Source organism: Chrysemys picta, chromosome 19, assembly GCF_011386835.1.
Source record: "Chrysemys picta bellii isolate R12L10 chromosome 19, ASM1138683v2, whole genome shotgun sequence".
Classification (NCBI taxonomy): Eukaryota; Metazoa; Chordata; order Testudines; family Emydidae; genus Chrysemys; species Chrysemys picta.
The window spans coordinates 7,202,638-7,223,556 of NC_088809.1; the positions used below are offsets into that span (position 1 = coordinate 7,202,638).

The following is a 20,919-nucleotide window of genomic DNA, read 5'->3' on the forward strand; positions in this document are numbered from 1 at the left end:
AGGGGCAAAAGTAATCTCTGGCAGGGATTATTCTGTGCTATTCATAAAGGGGGGGGGGAATGTCACCAGAGGCAGGGAAATCACCTTCCCTTTAATTTGGTGTCCTAATTTCATCAAAGGGCTCAGGCCAACACCACTTTGATACCTGATATCTGAACTCTGGTAAGGAAATGTTCCTTTGTTGGAAGAAGACACCTAGAATGCACTGATGATTATGCCACTCATGAGGTGTCAGTCTCCAGCCAGCCACCAACATGAATGTTGTTAATGAAACAGCAGAATTGAAGTTGGTAACATTATGATGTTTGACAATAAATAATTCTGTTAGGAGAACATTCCCATGGTACAATATTTTATTACATCACAAAATGTACGAAAAGAAGTCTCAGGTCTCCCTCTTGTTTCATTCCCCAGATGTTTCTCATCACTTCTGCGTGTTTTCCATTTTATTTTCATTTTTTTAAACCTTTCATTTAAAATGTTTACTTTGCAGTAGCTACCCAAACAGATTCCTAAACCTGCCACTTCCTATGCTTTCCATACACAAAGAGAAACCATCTACTTTTAGCATGGGTGCCTTTTTATTTTGTATCTAGGTGAAAACACACACACCAGTCTCTATGATAAGAGTATGGGGTGTGTGTCTCCTCTGCCTCCAGCAGGCTTCTAGAACTTTAACGGCTTGGTATATTTTTTTAAAAAGCATAAGTTAAATAGCTCCATAATCACAATCCTGAGCAGGGCAATGGAAGAGTTTGAAAACAGAACCCTGAAGAGCAGGTGCACCTGGCAAGGTTTGGGATTTCATTACATTTCACAAAAGCTTGCAAACCTCTCAAGCAAACCTCAGCCACTTAAGGTTTGTGACTTATTTAAGTGGGGGCCTACCCCACCCTATTGCCTCAGATTGCTCCCCAGTGGGTCAGATTCTGCTCCCAGTTACATTTTGTGTCAATCCAGGCTCATTCCAGTGGGGTGAATCCACACTGACACCTTTGTAACTGGGAGCTGGGATTGGCCCAATGTTACGATGTATTCTGGGCTCGGTTCCTATTTTTTTTTCTGCAGTGTCTCTGCTGTCCAGTGGGATTGTGCCCAGCCACTACAACAATGAAGGAACCTTCTACCACATCCCCTTGTGCCCCATGAAGAGCAAAGAACAATCTAGTCCTTTCTCTGCTTATTTTACCTCCCCTTCACCCCAAAAAAGTTGCTCAGCTTTAAACTAACATAAATATTAATGGAAAATACGGGGGTTTCTGGCCAGTGTTGATTGGCTGTGTGAGCAGGAAGCCTGCCACTCTAGCAAAGTTCAGGGTGTTTGAAATCTCTGAATACTTTTGAATGTGTTTACGGTTAGAAAACACTGTGGATACAGCTATGCTGCAGCTAGGAGGTGTAGTTCCTTGCTCAGGTAGATGTACATGCACTAGTTCGATCGAACTAGCACACTAAAAATAGCAGTGGAACGCGTAGCCACCAGGGTACGTACCTAGGTTCTCAGATAGGATCGTGTTTGGACGGCTAACCCGAGTCATCACCCATTCCACTGCGGCCACAGTGCAATTTTTAGCGTGCTAGGTAAATCAAAGCTAGTGCACGTACGTGTGCCCAAGCTGAGAATTCCACCTCCCCACTGCAATGTTAGATGCACCCTTTGAGTTTAAATTGCAAATGAACTTTTGAGCAGGATCTTGATGCCGAATTTTCCCACATGTGTATCTGAAAAAGCCAGAGCTTGTTTTCTACCTTGGAAGCGGTTCCAGCAATGCACACTGTTAATCCACTGTCCTCTCATTGTACTGTAAATCAATCAGCAGGTCATATGTGAAGTGTTTTCTTACACTGGGGTTAAGAGCAGGCCTCAGACATGGTGACTTGAGGTCAGTCCAGCGGCACATCATGAAGGCTGATGTTATCAATGCTGGGAGGTTTTTTGGTGAGCTTTTATTAAGTGGCAAAGGAATGTCACTCATAGTCTAAAGGATGTTCGGGTGAGAGCTTTGGGTTGTGCAATTAATCATTAATTTAGGTTTGCATTTTTCCAGAGGAAACTAACAAGCAGCAAGTTAAGTGCATGGAAAGCTTTGCTTCCTAACTACCAGCATTGGCTATGATTCTTGCTAGGCTCTTTGGTGCTGTCCTGCTCTAGTAGGATTTCTATGGTTCTGTTTATCTTCTCCCATCTTGCCATTTTCTGTACAGATTCTAGACCTGCACAGAATATTTCCAGCAGATCCCCATGTCAGCTTTGTCGCAAACTAGAAACTCTGGCCTGATTCATTTAAAAAAGTTGACCCAAACCTTCCGGGAGACCCTGAACACGGTTTTGAGAGAACAGTCCTGGGGATCTATTTCTGACCAGGTACTGCGTTCAGGCACAATTTATGGCTTTGAGCTCAAAACAAGTCCCTTTGCAACCTGCAGTGTATCCAGTCCGTATTTTCCATGTCCTGTACCATTCAAGCAAAGTCTCCAGTTTACTGAGAACTTGCCATTCCTAGTGTGGGGCAAACACTGATCTCCTTGCTGAGGAGTAACTCGACTGATGTTACTGCCCATTTACACTCGTGTAGCTGAGAGCAAAGTCTGACACTGCATTAGTGACCGCTAAACTATGGCTAATGTTTCATAATATAAATGACCACCTTCAGAGAAACAAATAGGGAAATCTCTTTAGTTTGTGGTGACTGATTCAGATATTATTCTACACGATTATGCACAGTAGTTTACAGGGGATAAATAATCCACCACTCTGCTGCAGATTTGGAAAGATTCCATCTCAGAAGTAGGAATCAGAGCCTATTTGGGGGAGAACGCCATTGAAATGGCATGTCAGACCAGATCCGGCACTGGTCAGCGTAGCTCCATTGAAGTCAACTTACACCAACTAAGGATCTGGCCTTTTGTATCTTTGCGGTCTCTTCCATACAAGGATGAGCTGAACTTGTGTGGCACATGTGAACCCAGGCAGTTCAAATCAGAAGGACATGCTTGCACAAGCTGCTGAGTTTCCCCACTGTCCTAGACGGAATTCCATAGGTTTTCATCCAGTGGGGCAGCGGAGAATATAGCTGGCTGGTGTCTATAGCAGGCAGAACTACTTCTTATGAAGAATATAAGGGCCTGATCCCACAAAGACTTATGCACATGCTTAAATCTCAGTGAGTAGTCCTATTTGAATTTAATAGCACCATTCTCTAGGAGTAAAATTAGGCATGTGCGTAACTCTCTTTACAGGATCAGGGTCTACAACTGTAAGTGCCTCAAAGGCAGAGGGTCCCGGCTGACTCTCAGCTCAAATATTGACTAGCATCCTCTCCCCTCATAGCAGAAGGTCTGGTGAATGTCTGGTAGGTCGGCCTTATAGCTATGCAGGGACCGCAGAAACTCTAAGACTGATCCTGCTGAATGCTAACATGAGGCTAACATCCTACCATCTCTTCTCATAACAGGTTGTGGTAAAATGACAGGTTCTATTGTAAGGACAACTCAGACAAAACAGTTGGGTTTGTGTTGTTATAAATCAAACACAACATACAGCAGGACTTAATTTCCAATAAGACACTGGCTCTTGAAAATTTACAGTATGCTTGGTTAAGGCAAGTAATTTTATTCTGTAACAAGCCCTGTGCTGTGGGGTTATAGCATCACTGCCAGCAGAGGTTGTAAATATTTTTGGACAACAAAACTGTCCATTAAAGAAATGCACCTACACACGAACAGTCTTAAGTTTGCTGACAGTTAAATATCCCACTGTGATGCTTGTTGTTATTGAGTTTGACTGCAACCATACCCCTTTTGATTCCCTGTCCATGTGTAGAATAGGAGATGGGTAATTGTTTGTGGGAATGTGTTACCACTTCATTAGCCAATTCGTCCCTGCTCTTAGATGCCCTTCACATGACAGTATCATGTCATCATTCTGCCATCATCCTGCCCATGACATGGAGACTCATACTAATTTCTCAGCCCAGACCTTTCATCTGGGTCTTAATTATTTTCTCCATTCAGAACAAGCTATTGTTAAAGTGACATCTTAATGCCAGTTATCTGATTGATCTATTACCTGTCTTCCTACCCGGGGACGAAGAATAGAAACCACAGAATCCTTTTGTCATTGGAACTGGAGAAATACAGTTTAAAAAAAATCCTCAAGGCACCAAACAAAACTTATTGCAAAAAAGAAAAAGTTAGCAAACTTCACATTTGATTTTTGATGGGTTTACTTTAGTGGACAATTTTAACCCAGAACTAATGTAGGTCTTGATGTCCTTCTTACCATTGAAGGATTAAGGACAATTTCAATGTTGTTCATGTGTACCAGTTCCTTTAAGTGATCATTAGAGAGAGACATTGTCTAATGATCTGAGCACAGGCCTACAAGCCTGTAAACACCACAGTTCTAATCCCTGCTCTAAATCCCACTGCAGTGCAGGTAAGTCATTTAATTTCTCTGCCTCTGTTTCCACATGTGAGGAATGGGGTATTGAGAGGATGCTACTAAACAATGGTAAATCTCTGACAATGGAATACAGGTGATCCAAGCAGTGTCGGCTCCAGCTTTTTTGCCGCCCCAAGCGGAGAGGGGAAAAAAAAAAAAGGAGAACCCAATTGAGCTGCCGCCGAAGTGCCACCGAGGAGCAAGACAGCGAGTGAAGGACTCGCTGCCGAATTGCCGCCGATCCGGAGTGGGCCAATTGAGCTGCCACCGAAGTGCCGCCACCACTGATCCGGATGTGCCGCCCCGACAACAAACGCACTGCCACCCCTTTTCATTGGCCGCCCCAGGCACCTGCTTCCTTCACTGGTGCCTGGAGCCGGCCCTGGATCCAAGTGCTAAGTGTCAGCAAAACTGCAGCTTTGTGAAATTATGCAGATGTGAAGGCCTGATTCTCTTGTCACTTAAACTAGTTTGACATCAGAGCAACCCTAATGACTTCACAGATGTTACTCCTGATTTACACTGGTGTAGGTGAGAGGAAGAGCAAGTCTTATATGTAGGCATTGTAGGGCAACAACTGCACATTTGAAGTATGGCAGTGAGGACCCATGAACTTCTGCCCTGTCACCATTCGCACACTCTGTGGTAAAAACAACAAGGAGTCCAGTGGCACCTTAAGGACTAACAGATTTATTTGGGCATAAGCTTTTGTGGGTAAAAAACCCACTTCTTCAGATGCAACTCCCCACTCTGTGGTCTGATTCAAAGCCCTTTGGAAAGGTTCCCCCTTGACTTCAATGTGCTCTCCACAGTCTGAAGGGTGAATGCACACAGCCGTTTTCAAAGCGTTATTTGTACTGAAAGCGCAGCTTCGAGGACCAGCGTTGTTTTTAAAGCGTTAGCAATGGCCATGGGTGGGATTCCAAAATGGCAGCCTCTTGGCAATCGCTGTCAGAGAGACTAAAGACTGAATGGACAGGAGAGCAAATTACCCTTCATCTTTATCCCTTCAGGTCCAAGTTGATGCACGTTGATAGCTCAGTGTGTAGGAATCTCCCTATGCCTGACTTTTTCTGTAGCTAGATGAGAATTCAGTCAACCCAGCCCCTTTCACCAGTGCTACAGTGAACAAAATTTTCTTAATGAACCCAGACCTTTAGAAGGAGAATGCGGGAACAGGTCTATAAATGGTTAGAAATGGCATTATTCATGTAATTTATTAACTGGATAAAAATTATGGCAGACTATTGTTTGAAATAGACATGTCTCTCCTCCTCCTCCCTCCCGCCACATGGATCTTTTACTGTTTCTCACATTGTGGAGTCAACTTCATGTGACATCTCCTATCCACCAATCTCTGTTTAAAAGTACATGTGAAACTGGGTTAAGTAACATGAGCAAATAATACAGGCCTTGTATTGGAGTGCCTTTATGTTGTGATTGAAACTAGTTTGCATGCTGATTTGTAGCGGTGCCCAGGCTGTCCTGTCTCCAGGGTTCTCTACCAACTGAGTAATAAATAAGGATGAAATGAACATCGCCTTTCCTAAAACAATTTTGGAGGTTAAAAAAAAAAAGGGAATGGAGGACAGTTATTGATTGGAGCTATGAAAGTATCAGAGTTGCTTTTCTCCTTTATGTTGCCATAGGTTTTGGTCTGGGATGGGGGACAAACGAGTAGAAAATAATTGCAGATGAGGATTTACTTTTTTTTTTTTTTAAGTGGATGTTCCTAACTGTATCATCTGCAGCTCATCTCATCTGTTTGCAATAATGTTGCACTTTGTTCCTAATGTAACTCTCTAATGAATGTTGCTTTTTAACTTTGGGTTTGCAGACGTTTATTTTTAGAAGCTCAGAAAGGAATCCAGCTCTAAACCCCACTCTTCTTAAATTCTCAGATTGCAAGGTCTGCTGGGCCACGAACGGGAGTTTGTCTGATGCATTAAACCTGACACTCTTACCTAATCAGCTTCAGATGGCACCTTTGATAGCAGCCGCAGATAAGCTGAAAAGGCTGCTGGTGCTTTCCTTACAGTATCTGCTCCCCGGTACAGCTTGCCCACTGTCCGAGTGCAGCATTAAGAAAACAAATAGCCACCTTCACCAAACGCATTGGATAAGATACCATATTCCTTTTTCAGCTCACCTTTGCTACAGAGATTTAGTCTTAAACAAGTGGTGACTGGCAAAGGGGCGGTGTATCTATCAGGCAATGCTTTTGAATGTATACCATCAGACCCTGGAAAAAAATTCTTATTGCAAAAGAGCTTAGCCAATAATATAAACAATATCTACTTCTCTTCATTCGCCAATATCAATGTGATTTACAAAGGAAGATAGATATTATTATCCCCAGCTCACCAGGGAGGAAACTGAGGCACAAACACGTAAAGTGACTTGTCTAAAGTCACACATCTGGTCAGTGGCAGAGATGAGAATATAAACTAGTTCTCCTGCCTTCCAGTCCATTTCCCATTGACTCACATTGATTCCCATACATGTGTGTGTATGAATATGTGACTGCAGTGTTTTGCATGGTTGTTAAACAACAACTACAACAAAAATCCTCAAACCCTGCAATATGATACTCATTGCCCCCAAACACTGCAATATCATTGATTTAGCAGTAGGGTTTAGGAGTATTAGTGCAGAATACCATAGTACTTGGCTTTATATGAGGGATGAGCCCTGGACAGGCGAAAACTCACTGTGTTTTAATATCATTAAACTCGAAGCATCCCACGATGCTACAAATAATAAAGAGTAAGCATAAAAGGGATTATGAAAACCTTGTGCTGTGTTGATTTATCCAGTGGTAATCAGCAGAGGAACGAAAGCCCAAGTAATTTCTCAGCAGCATTCGGTTGTTGCAGGGAGTCTATTTGCTGCATGGGAAGAAGCCCTGTGGTACTTGGGTGACGGCTGAGAAAAACCCAGCCTCAGCCTTTCTAGCCTCTGATGTTAATCTTTGTGATGGGGAGGACAATATTGACAGCAGGATGGTGCACTCTGGCTTCAATGACAGGCCATATGTTTGCAAAATAGACTGAAGTACCAAATATAAAAGGCATAGGCAAGTGTGGAGTGAGGGAGAGATGTATTTTTTTTTGTTTGTTTTACGTGTAAAACTTCCCCCATTTGGCAGCAGCCCAGTAACAATTAATCAGCAGGGGACTTTTAGAAAGCATCTTCCTAGGAAGTCGGAATACAGAAAAATCCTTCAAATTAAACATCATTTAAAACAAAGCCCTGCGTCAATATAAAATGGTGAAGGGACTTGCAACAAATATGGATTACTCGGTGTAAATAAATTGGACCTGTTTCTGATCTTGCACCAAGTATACACGGGTATATATCACTTCGTTTCAATTGGATTATTCCAGATTTTTACACTGATGTAAGCAAGAGGAGAACGTTCCAATGGGATCTGCTGTTTCAACACTAGGTGGCCACCTGGGGCTCTCTTGAGACAGGGACTCTCGTCTTTGGTCCTTGGTGACATCCGAGGGTTTTTAATCCAACCTACGCTTAATAGTTTGTTTTTAAATGTACACTGCTTAATATTGTATATGAAACACTTAAATGTCCCAATTCATACTCAAGTATCAGAGGGGTAGCCGTGTTAGTCTGTATCCACAAAAACATAAAGGAGTCCGGTAGCACCTTTAAAGACTAACAGATTTATTTGGGCATAAGCTTTCGTGGGTAAAAACCTCACTTCTTCAGATGCATGGAGTGAGAATTATAGATTCAGGCATTATTATACTGACACATGAAGAGAAGGGAGTTACCGCACAAGTGGAGAACCAGTGTTAACAGGGCCAATTCGAACAGGGTGGATGTAGTCCACTCCCAATAATAGATGAGGAGGTATCAATTCCAGGAAAGGCAAAGCTGCTTTTGTAATGAGCCAGCCACTCCCACTCCCCATTCAAGCCCAAATTAATGGTGTTAAATTTGCAAATGAATTTTAGTTCTGCAGTTTCTCTTAAGTCTGTTTCTGAAGTTTTTTTGCTCAAGTATGGCTACTTTTAAATCTGTTTATAGAATGTCCAGGAAGATTGAAGTGTTCTCCTACTGGCTTTTGTATGCTACCATTCCTGATGTCCGATTTGTGTCCATTTATTCTTTTAAGTAGAGACTGTCCAGTTTGGCCAATGTACATGGCAGTGGGGCATTGCTGGCATATATCATATTAGTAGATGTACAGGTGAATAAGTCCCTGATGGTGTGGCTGATGTGGTTGGGTCCTCCGATGGTGTCGCTAGAGTAGATATGGGGACAGAGTAGGAAACGAGGTTTGTTACAGGGTTTGGTTCCTGGGTTGGTGTTTTTGTTGTGTGGTGTGTAGTTGCTGGTAAGTATTTGCTTCAGGTTGGGGGGTTGTCTGTAAGCGAGGACTGGCCTGTCTCCCAAGGTCTGTGAGAGTGAGGGATTCATACTAAAGTCAAGGGCACATGAGAATTCTATATGCAATGCAAACCAGTGGATTTTAATAAAAACAATTCTTTTCTGGTTTGAACAAAAACCTGGATGGCTGGAGATCCCTGAGGACATGAATTTGTCCAGTGTAGTTTAAATTTTGAACTGTAATTTGCAAAACCTGCAAACTTTTGATCAAGTCCTGCTTATTTTTTGGGCCAACTCATATTTTTTTGACCGTCAAGTATTCACAGACACAATCTTCCTCCCCCCCCCACACGTCCCACGTAGCCTCCTCGTATAGAACGCGGGCCTGTAGTCTCCATGGTTACCACAGTACACAAGCTTGGAAAGTGGCTTTCCAAGCTCTAAGCCCCGTGCCTGAGGCCCCAGATGTATTGTTGTCTTTTTTCAGTGCCTGAGTAAAAATACTTTAAATCTTTATGTATTTTACTCACAATGAGGAAGATAAGCTTAGGAATGTGCGTGAGCGTGAGATAGAGTGCTAGTGAGTGAGTCTCTCACCCAATGGGTGAGACTGGACATGTCTGTGCTTTGCACCTTGTGTAGTCATTTATAGCTGCTGCTGCTGTTTAACATTTATCTTGTGATCATGCCTCACCCAGTTCTGGTCTCCATTGTGCTAGGTGCTGTACAAACACATGGAAAATGACAACCCCTGTCCCGAAGACCTTACAGTCTGTGCAAATAGGTAAGACTCAGGCCCTCACTTTCACTAGTGTACATCAGGAGTGTCGACGCTGGAGGTGTCAATGGCGTAACGCTGGTGTAAAACCCCCGTGAGAGGAAAATCTGGGACAAGTGAGTGTAAAATTGCTATAAAGCTGATTCAGTAAAATTTTACAGCCACTTTGCCGAGGTGTAAATAGCTACCTAGGGCAATTGGGCTCAGAGTTTAGATAAACTCCTCTAAATTTAAATGAAGACCAGTGCTTTTAACTATGCAGCCGTGAGCCAGACAAATGCTGAAGTGAGGAGGGGGGAGAGAAGGGGAGATCAGATTTCTAAGCACCCTTGAAACCAAAGCTGCACTGTTTATAAACTTCCATAAATATTAATTGATATTTAATAAGGTAGGCAAACACAAGGGAAAGTATTGTTTTGGCCTCTCCTACACAGCAATCCCAGCCAAGCGTGAAAGAGTTTGTGTAACTTTCCTCAGGGGTTAAGAGCAGGTCATGGAAGGTCCTTTTTCCTGGCCAGTGTCCCAGCTTTTTAAGCTACAAGGGAACACAGTAGGCTCATGGGAATTTAACCCAAATACCTGCTGTCTATAGAGTGAAACTATTTGACTGCACATAGCTTTTGGACTTTAAAGTGTATAGACTAAATAAAAAGGGGTCGGGGAAGGGGAAATACCTTCCCTCCTTTTCTTCCCCACCCTCACCAGATACGAGGGGTTGATGGTAATGTTGCTGATGAAATGAATGATGTTGGTTTTCCAATAGGATTATGCTTGAAAGGGGGTTAATGTTTTGTCAGTTGTGAAGTATGATGAGATAATCGCAGAAGTTAATTGATATGCCTTCCCACATAACTTGACAGCTCAGACAGGTGGTGAGTCGCCCTTCTGCTCGCATACATTGGACTGTTGTCTGCCATGGTTGGGTTCTAACTTACAGAGACAAGCTGACTGAGAAATAGGTCAACGTTTAAAAAGAAAAATCCCTCAACCCGGCGCCGCGAACTAGAAACTAACAGTCCCTCTATGTCTTGCTGCATCGTCTATGTTGTAAAGTGGCGGAGAAGGGGGGGGGGGGGGAAATGCTTGAAAGATTGCCAGAATTATCCAAGTGAAACTCTTCTGGGTTTGGAGTGAGTCACCAGCTCCAAACCAGAGACCAAAAGCACTGAAGAGTTTCTTCTCTTTTTGCTAACCTGAATGTACATTGGCCGCTTCAGGGATTCTCACTGAGATTCAGAGGAGAAAGAAAATCTTTCAAATAGAGTTAAGGCCCGAGTTACAAAATCAGGATCTGAGTTTTAAACCCTCAATAGACTAGGTATGCTCAGAACCAGGGTTGGATTTGATCAATTTATGGAGGTAAAGGCTAGCAGTAAAATAAGGGAATGATTTCGCGTTGGGGAACCTCCCCAAAAATCTGTGGCTTCGCTTCTACTTTGATGCAAAGCCCGGTGAAGCTCAGCCATTCAGTCCAAAATATTCTTGGACGTTTGTGGGATGGGACTTTTCGAAAACACTCAGTTGTGGCCCTCACTCTTCTCTCATGGGGTTCTGATGGTTGGTTTAAATGGGACAACGCTAAATGCTTTTGAAAACCCCTCCCTTTGCATTCATCAGACCCATAGCTTGGAGAGACTCAGGCCATGTCTACATTACGGGGAGTATATGGCATAGCTATGCTGCGGTAGCAATACCAGCATACCCCTGTAGCATAGACATGGCCTACAGCACTAGAAGGGCTTTTTTTCATCCCTGTAGGAACAATACCTCCCTGAGCAGCAGTAACAAGGTCAGTGGAAGCATTCTTTCATCAACCTAGCAATGTCTATGCCAGGGGTTAGATCAACACAGCAACAGCACTCAGGGGTTGGATTTTTCACACCCCTACGCACCGTAGCTATGTCAGCCTAAGTTTTAAATGTAGACCAGGCTACAGGATGTGGGTAGGCAGGAGGGTGTGGATCAGAATCAAAGAAAATGTTCACACACTCCTGGGGACCAAAACCACAGGGTTTCATTCAGTTCTGAGAGCATTATTATTTACATAAATAAATAGGAGAGAGAGAGAGAAATTTGGAAAAAAACTCTTAACAACCCAATTCAACACAACACCCAAACGAGGACTCAATTCAACAAAGCATTTAGTTTCCTGAATCGGGGTCCATAGCTCTTTCCCCTTAACATCTGTCTCTTCCTCACACAGAATGGCCAGACAATAACGTATCTTAGGGATGTTTTGTTTATTCTTATTTATTTTTGAGAGTATAATATATTATATTAGTTAGCCAGTCTGATGAAATGCCATACTGGAGTCTTTCCTCGACAATACCACCACCAAGGCATTTATTGTTGCAATGTGTCAAACGATTGAATCATTAGGCTATGAAAGATTAGATACATTTGAAGAACATATTTGCTCCTGCATGTGGAAGCAAAAGCTGAAGGGTTTTTTCCCTTAATACAGAGGCTCCTAGTAATTTAACCAATCATACTTCTTAACAATTGTGTTTTCCACCCAAAACGGATCAAAGTTGCTCTCAGTTGCACCTAATTTGGGAAGCTTTTGGAATTCTAAAAGAAAAATTGTGGCAGTAGAACTAAACATTGCTGCTGGTATTCATATCTCAGACAAAGACAGCTTCACAATAGTTGCCTGTCTGTATCAAGTTCACCAGTTTTAATTACAACACCCCACAGTGGAAATTTCACAAAACATTTTATCCGTGCGTAAAATTTAATTAAACAAACAGAACCCTAAAGAAAGCATTACATTTGTCACAGCAAAATCTGCAGTGGAGTAGGATATTTCCTGCTCTTACAAATGGGTTATGTCTCAGGATTGACAGGGGTTACCTTTGATGCAATGCAGATGGAAAATCAAATGTAGGAATTAATCCCTCTCTAGCCAGATTATGTGGAATCTTAAACAGGTGGCAAGGGATGTCAAGCCCTTTACATTTTTCATTATATTGTGGTACTGGAGTCGTAAGATGCTGGCCAACCTTCTAGCAGAATGTGTTATGTGATATAATTGTAAGATGGAAAACAGTGAAGGAATTTCTTCCATTAGGTTTCAGAGGCCATGATGGCATCTTTAGTTGATAAAGGAACTGGATTATGTCTAATCCCTACTTTTGGTGACATTTTATTTCTTAGAAAACACTTTTAAAAGCACTTCCACCACTGCAAGTGGAATGTAAACTATAACTTGCAATGAGGCTCAAGCCAAGGTTTTCAGAAATGAGTAGAAATTCTGGGTGCCTCTATTTTGGGGTTTCCAATCACCAATATTTTAAAGGGGCCTGATTCTCAGAGCACCCACCCTCTGAAAACCAGGGTCTTTTTTTAATGTGTGTCAAATTGGAGACCCAAAACTGGAGGCACCCACTGTCCATAATCAGTTGTTTAAATGAATTTTAATTTTAATTTATCGTATTGTCTAGAAGTACAGATTTTTTTGGTAATGAATAATACACTTATGAACCCTGAACACTTGGAGAAACAGGCTGTCAGGCAGTCCAGGGATTACAAATGAAGAGGTGAGTATCATGTATAGAACACACACAATACATTGTCTGGGAAACTTCCTTTGGAACAGCATGTGGGACACACTTCAAGGATCAAAAAAGCTCAAAGGACAGAGAAATAAATGGAGAGAGCATAGAAACAATTTAGATTGTTTGCACCAATTAATGATGGGGCCCTTAATCCAGGGTCAAAACACTCTTAGACGTCGGGGAAGTTATGGTTCTGATCTGAATTTGCACCAAACTCAGCTTTCAGAGCCAAACCAAGACCTGGACCCAAACACTCCTGAGCTTCAGGCACGTCAAGATCTGAGTTTTGCAGCTCAGGTGTATCCTAGACTCAATACTTTTCCTATATTTTCTGTATTTTGCAGAAATACCTCCAAATATTTGGGAAGGTTGAGCTCCAAAGCACATGATCTCTGCTATATTTCCCTGCCCTCTGGGGTCAGCAAGCTTCTAAGGACAACCCCTATCTCAGTCCACTGAGCTCTGATCTTTGAAGCCAGAAGGATCTACTTGCTCGGACAAACGCATTAAACGTTTGTAACAAAACCTTTGACCCGATGGTGGCATTTGTCACAAACCTGAAACCTGGGCAAGGTTCACCAACCATCAAGCAAGCCTGGGATTGAGTTGGACACCATGGGAAACTTTCTGGTTTCATCCAGGTTTTGCTTTGTTGTTTTGGGTTTATTCCTAAATTAGAGTCAAGGGGGACACAGCCTAGAAAAGCAGTAAAGCCAGAACAAAAGATCTGTTTGAACTCCAACAGGCAAAAGTGTTTCTAATTGGGCTGGTCCTTCCACACAGCAAACTAATATTTCCGGCATGAAGGACTGAATATAAGCAAATCATCCAGGAGAGAAACTGTGGAGGATATACCATTATGGAGAAAAGTAAAGGAGAAATATGCCGTTTTTTCTTGATGTATTGTTAGTATAGGCTAAAAAAAATGATGCCATGGCCTCCTCGAGACCACACCTTCAAGATTTCCCCGCATTCTGTGAGTGATGCCTACCATTCGGACCAGGACACATGCAGGAAGGCAGCATGCACTAATGGTTAGTGTATGGAGGACAGTGTTTTGAAAACTTGATTCTATTCCTGGCTCTCTGATCCTAGTCAAGTCACATTGGGCTTGATCCTGAAAAGTACTGGTGACTCTGGTCCCGATCCAGCAAGGCACTTAAGCACATGCTTAACTTCAAGTGCTGACATAGTTCCATTGATTTCAATGTATGTGTTTAAGTGCCTTGCTAGATTGTGGCCAGAGTGTTCATCTCTTTGCAGGATCAAGCCCCTTAATTTCTCTCTTTCTGTGCTTCAGTTTCCCCATTTATAAAATCAGGATAAAGACATTTACCTATCTGCCTCTGTAATTGCTTTGAGATTTAATGTGGAAGCTGTACAGCTTCCTTTACATTTCAATATGATTCCTGAATTTAAAAAGTTAAATAGCGGGTCTATGTAAGGGCAAAGCATTATTTGCTACTTGCTAAGACTGTTCCATTGTAGCTCACAGAACAATAGGGGGATTCCTGATTGTTTTGCAGAAAGGTCAACTTTCTCCCAGGAGATAAATTTCATGATCACAGTTTCACCAATGGCATCTTCTGTTTTGGAAAAAAAAATGAGTAAAATCCAATACACCAATTATACATACTTTAAAAAATATATAATCTATATTCACAACCTTTGAACACCTTTCATTGTTTAAAATGCTAGCCTTGTTTCATTGCCTCTCATCCATTCCACTTGTGAATTATTAACTAGAACTGGTTGAAAAATGCAAAAAACAAAAAACAAAAAACAAAACAAAAATAACCCACCCACCCCCCAAAAAAAAAACCAGGAATTTTTTTAATAGAATTTTTCAGTTTTTGAAAAATGTCAAGCACTTTATACGCTGGTCAAAAAAGTAAACTTTTTGTGAACAAACATAAAAATTTCTGCAAAAAATACAATTTAAAATTTTGAAAATGCAAACATTTTCAACCAGATCTATTCTTAACCAGTTAGAAGTACCTGCAGTTCTGTGCATTCATTTACAAAATGCAACAGTGCGTTAACTCAGCATCGTTATGCCGCTAATCGTCACCTATGTTGTGTTTGCAGTTAAATCAAGGTGTAAGTTAGGGGACTTGCTTAGAGGACTCAATATAGAAGTGAGTCAGTGTCTCCCACCGTCTAGAGTATGTACTGGGGAGTCAGGGAGTCAATAGATCTGGGTTCTATTCCACACACAGGCATTGACTCGCCTTGGGAAAGTCACTTAACTTCTCCGCACCTTTGTTTTCCCATCTGTGAATTGGGGCTAACGGTATTTAGCCTTTGAGATCAATGAATGAACCTGCTACGTGTTACAGTATGTGAGCTCTTCCCATCTGCATCCTGTGTCTTTTGAGTCCCTTGAATCTTTTGACTTCAGTACCCCGGTGAATTGATTTATGACAATCTGTGAGAATTCTGTGCATCATAAATGCTGACCCCATTGCATTAGGTCTGTGAGAAGAGAGGCCAGACAATCACCTTCTGGCAAAGATGATCCACCAAAATTCCTGTTGAAGTCAGGGTTGTACATGTTTAGTACTATGGCTGAAAGTATTGAATTTGCCTTCCCAACAAAGGCTTTCTATTTCCATAGCCATTAGTATCACAGCTTTACTTAACTGCAAACAGCCAGTCTGGAATGCTGTTAGTAGTTTTACCTCATCCTTAGCGCAAATAAGTTCACCAGTAGAAACTGGCTGTGAGGTTACATCCCAGACTGTGGAAGTACCCCCAAAACCTTTTCCTCTATACCCAGCTACGAGTCCACAGGGTTGAAAGGGCTCAGAAAGGAAAGCAAATGCTCTTTTGCATTACTCTGCAGCTTCACTTGCCGAGGTCAGAGTTCAAGGTTCTATGCTTCTCCTGCATTAGCTGATAAATTCCCTAGCCCCTTGAGCAAGAAGCTGCATTCACCGAATCTCTTAAACTGCTTGAGAGGTTAGCGTTGTCATAATTTCTTTCAGGAGAAACCTAGAATGGCTGCTGGCAGTCGTGTAAAGGAGGAACTGATAGTTGTGTTGACGGTCCTGTGTGTATATTTGTAATTTTTATTTCAGTAGAATGTGCTCTGTTTGTGACTTGGTCTCATAATAAGAAACTCTTTACACTTGTAAGAACTGAAGATCTCAAAGCACAGCACTGTGAGGTGGGTACATGCTATCTCCATTTTATCAATGGGGAAACTAGGAGCAAAGATGAAGTGATTTACCTGTGGTTGCACAGTCACTGGCAGAGCCGGAAATGGACTCCATTGTTCAACTTTCTCGGACCTGGGCTCCAACCACTAGGCAATGATCCCTATCACTTTCAGTGTCTGAAAAGCATTTTCAGTTCCCCTTCAAAGACTCCAACCCGCCTGCTCAAATCCGAGACACTTGGCCTTGTCCCCATTGACCTGTGGCCAAAGAGAGAGCAAGGAAGAAAAGTATGTTTTATTCTGGAGGCTGGCGTTTCACTATACAAGCGCAGTTGAAATAAGGAAAAATGGAGGGAAATTGTAGTGAGCTTAGCAGACAAAATTGAGCAGTTGGCTGTGGCAAGGCTCACAGTACTTAAATGCAATAGCTGATCTAATCGTTGTTCTTGAGGAAGCTTTTTGCTGCATTTTAGCACACAAAGCTTTCCCTTTTCTCTTTTGTGGCTTGAGCTGCTATTTAAGAAAGCAAAAATCAATAAACCTTTCCAGCTTTCAATCTTTTGCCCCAAAAGGTGTTTTTTTGGGTAGTGTTTTGTCATTCATAAGCTGTGGCGACAAATCCTTGACATCATTCGTGGATAATATCGATCAGCTCTTCCATTGCGCCAAAGGACAAATAGAAATCATTTATCTGTCTGGACTCCAAAACAGCAAAAGACAAAGGGCTCTGCCAGCCACCCATGACAATCAGCAGCTGAAGGTATTAGCAGGAGGTCAAGTTCAGAGGTCAGAGGTCAAACAGGTTGTCATCAGTTTCTCACAGCTTTCAGAGTGGAAAAAAACAGCTGGTTCTTATTAGCCAAATCCACTCCACTGTAAAAAGAGAAGGGGGAATGGGAAGAGATATGAAGGGTTTGCCGGTTGTGAGATCAGTGTGCACAGGAGGGATCTTGAAAAAAGAGGATTGGGTGAGCATAGGGTGCCGTTGACAACGCCGTACTTCAGGAAGGGAGCCCTGTCCATGGGATTCGCGGTGTCAAATTCTCTGCATACTAGTGCGATAAACAAAGATACTGTCACAAAGTGGAACTGCTTGTGGTATTGAGAGAATGAGCTTTCTATGAACTAATCCTGTTGGCCGGTGAGAGAGTGTGAGTATGTGTGTGTGTGGTGGGGGGAGAGGGGAGAGTGCCAATCTTCCTGCCAGTTTTCAATCCTTTAAATAATCTGAGGACTGCAGGTAATCACTTCCAAATCAGACAGGAGGAAAGTTACCCCTGCAGAGGTTTGGTACCAGCCAAAAAGTGAGTAAGGATGGCCTTGTGATAACCTAGAAAGTGGGAGAAATGTGTGGTTTCTTTTCCTCCTTATGATATATCAAGAAGGTACAAATTTCAGGTCTCGACTGACCTGGTTTTGCTGGAGGACCAAGGAATTACTGGGATTATGACAGGATACAAAGCTGAGTAGTTGAGGGGGGAAGGGATTTTATTTGTTTTAATCTCTTTGGGTTCTGTTTGGTTTGATTTTGTTTGTTTGTTAACATGACCTAATTCAAATAGCTCACAAACGCCTAGGGGACAAGGGCTCTTTGCTCAAAGCCCCCTGTCAATTCAAAAGCAAGCTGCTGAGAGAGCCTCTTCCCTAGTCCTCCATGAAGACCTCCACCAAAAATGAAGTCAAGACATGATATTTCTAAAATTAAACCCAACAGCCTGTCTTCCCCCATTTAATTTATAAAAAGCTTTTAGGGCATCTCTATGCATCATGGCGGGTCACAGGGCTATTAATTTCTTTTACTTGCCATCTTGAAATCAGTCAGGACACCTTGGTTCTATTGGGCCGAGGCCAAAGGACTCGTGGGGGGCAAGTCATTCACCTCTCTGCATTTTTTCACCCCATAAAATGGGGTAAAGGTGTTTTGTCTATCTTCCGTGAGACCTGCATGATTAAATTAATAAATGCCCGTAGAATGCCTTGGATAGAAAGTGCTTATATGGGTCTGATCCAAAGGCCATTGGAATCAACGGGAGACTTTCCATTGGAAGCTTTGGATCAGGCCCCATAACAGGCCCATTTTCTAAAATGGCCACATCACTCATCTTTAACACATTCGTGGCCTTAGGATGGAAATAGAGCTTATGTAGGACATAACATGCATAGGTTTGGTGTAGGCCTTCTGTATAAAGGTGTATTTCACCCTTGATTTACTGGCTGAAAAAGTATCTGGGTCTTGTCTGTTTCATGTTTAGGATCTCTTCATTAGGCTGTTCTCTCATACAGCTTTCCCCAAGATTCGTGCTTTAGGAAGAAAGCACCAAATGAGAGTGTTCCGTGGGCAATGGTGGGCTCCTGAATTCTGAATGAATGGGGAAGTTGGCTTCCAATTTAAAAAACATCGGGGTATTTTGCAGGCAGCTACTACTAGTGATTGATGCCTAAAGTCGGGCAAACACCTGAAAACATGCCCATTCTTTTCACAGTCCTCTTTGAGTGAGTTTCAGTGCTTTTTTTTTTTATTGTGTTGTTTCCAAAATTGCCAGTCCAGTACCCGGAACACTTCTCCTCCCAACCAATCCTCAATAAAATGAAAAAGGAAATAAGAAATTTGTAGGTGTAGACGTAGAAAAATGAGTGAATAAATGGCGAAAAAATGTAAGTGTACATTTGGATAAATAATTAGGAAACATGGCACTGCGGCTCAGGGTTGAAGACTGGCTAGACACAAGTTAGCCCTGTATTGCTAAGGGCAATAGCGCCTGTGTTCCCCCTCCATGGGCCCGTTGTTTGATACATCGTATTTGTTTGCAAACGCCCTATAATTCTTTATCTATGTGGGGTAGGGGGAGGGGGTGTTGTAATATACAACACTAATGCCTCAGTGGTTTTACCTCTGCACCACTACCACATCAAGACTAGCAAACTCTAAAGTTAAGCCAATAATCAATCTTACAATAACAAATTGGTTCAGAGAGAAACCTCCCTTGATCCGTCCAGGACTCATGAGCCACACTATAACAACAAACCGGGGTGTGCAAATCAGGGCTCATAAGCATCTTGGTGATAACAGTTTGCATAGTTCAAGGATCATCAGCATCCCTACAACAGCAAATCAGTGTGCACGTGTGCTGAAGAAAAAATACCCTCTGTTTAAAATAGCAGTTATCAGTCCTAAGCCACCTAAGGGCCTAACAAAAGCAGTGAGGAAAAATTATTTAAAAAAATGTAACATCCTTTTGATTTTTTTTTTAATTTAACTACAATTAAAATAGCAAGCTAACTCCTCTTTGCCATCAAATTTCACCTGATCCTTTCAGAAATATGAAATGCCTTTCCTGGTGTATGGTGCCAAGTCAAACCGTAATCCAGAAATCTTAGCGCACCAAATAAAGCGAGCCCGCAAGAACATTGCAGGGCTGTCCCTAGGAAATGGAAGGCTTGGAGCTTTTCCCCTGCCAGGTGGCAGAATAAGCCCATTTCCATCTTCTTTCTGTAAGACATAAATACTTAGAGTTTACATCAGTCAGCAGAGTGCTCCAGGCTAAATCAGTGTCTGTGTAACCAGGAGAGAAGGGTTTATACACAAAACCATTTGGTCAGTTCTAAGTCCAGTAGTATCACAGAGCACCTCTTGTCTCCCTCCTTAAAGGGCTTTCTCCAGGATTGCTTTGCTTTGGCTATCAACTTTACTGACTTACATGGTGAAGGCCTTCTGTGGTGCAAATCTACTTTGGTGCAGTCAGTGCTGAAAATCATGGGTGCTCCCTAAGCAGGCTCATGGTAACAGAACAGAGGGCAGTGTCGCCGTTCAGTGTCATTTAATGTATTGAGTTAATATCCTGGCTGAGATCACACCACTTCCCAGCCCACCCTGCCCATTTGCATAGTGGGGGTGAGATGGGGGAAGTATCAACCCCATAGAGGTTCTCTTCCCCACCTAGCTGGGCACCCTATCACATGTGCCTAGTTAGGTAAAAATGGACCCAAACGAGGATGTTTAAATCCTCTTTGAGAGGGGATGGGAAGTTCCAGTCAAGGCATGATCTAGCCAAAAACTACTACACAACAGGGAGTGTCCAGCAGTTACTGTTCAAGAGACCCCAGCGCTGGGACAGCTGAGGATGCTGCCTGTTTGGACTCAGTGCTGTGTGTGGGAAGCTTGTGCAGCACTTGCCAGTGCTATGCCTGACTCTAGCTAGTGCTGTTATCCCTCATTTCCATAAGCAAAATCATTCAGGCTCAGATGCATTAAAAACAGGGACATGGTCCAGTCTTTTAAAGCCTGGTCATCTAAAAACCCTACGCTGTGAGGAAATGGATACAGAACTATAGTCAGTGCCTCTCTTGCACATTCCTTCTCTCCCTGCTCTACTTTTTACAGCTCCATCTCCCCACAGTTATTCCCAATGACTTATTATATTTTTTATTTTAGTTGGACTCGAAAAGATGCATCTGATATTTAACCACAAATGCCTCAATGGAATTTCACTCAGGGACTGCGCTGTACACAATATTGACAACATGGTACCAGCAGGCTGAAAAGAAACACACTGTATGTATACTTGTATGTACATTTCATTTATACCATGACAAGTTTTTTTCCTATTCATCAGCTACTAGCTGAGAT

General features: G+C 42.4%; 1 long non-coding RNA gene across 1 annotated transcript in view; it reads left to right on the top strand.

Moving 5' to 3' along the window:
- The window catches only part of LOC122174454 (uncharacterized), a 181,303-nt gene that overhangs the window by 36,000 nt on the left and 124,384 nt on the right, over positions 1–20,919 (top strand). Inside the window, exon 2 of the long non-coding RNA XR_006176282.2 lies at positions 9,517–9,581. This is a non-coding gene — a long non-coding RNA (uncharacterized LOC122174454). The remainder of the gene's footprint in view (positions 1–9,516; positions 9,582–20,919) is intronic.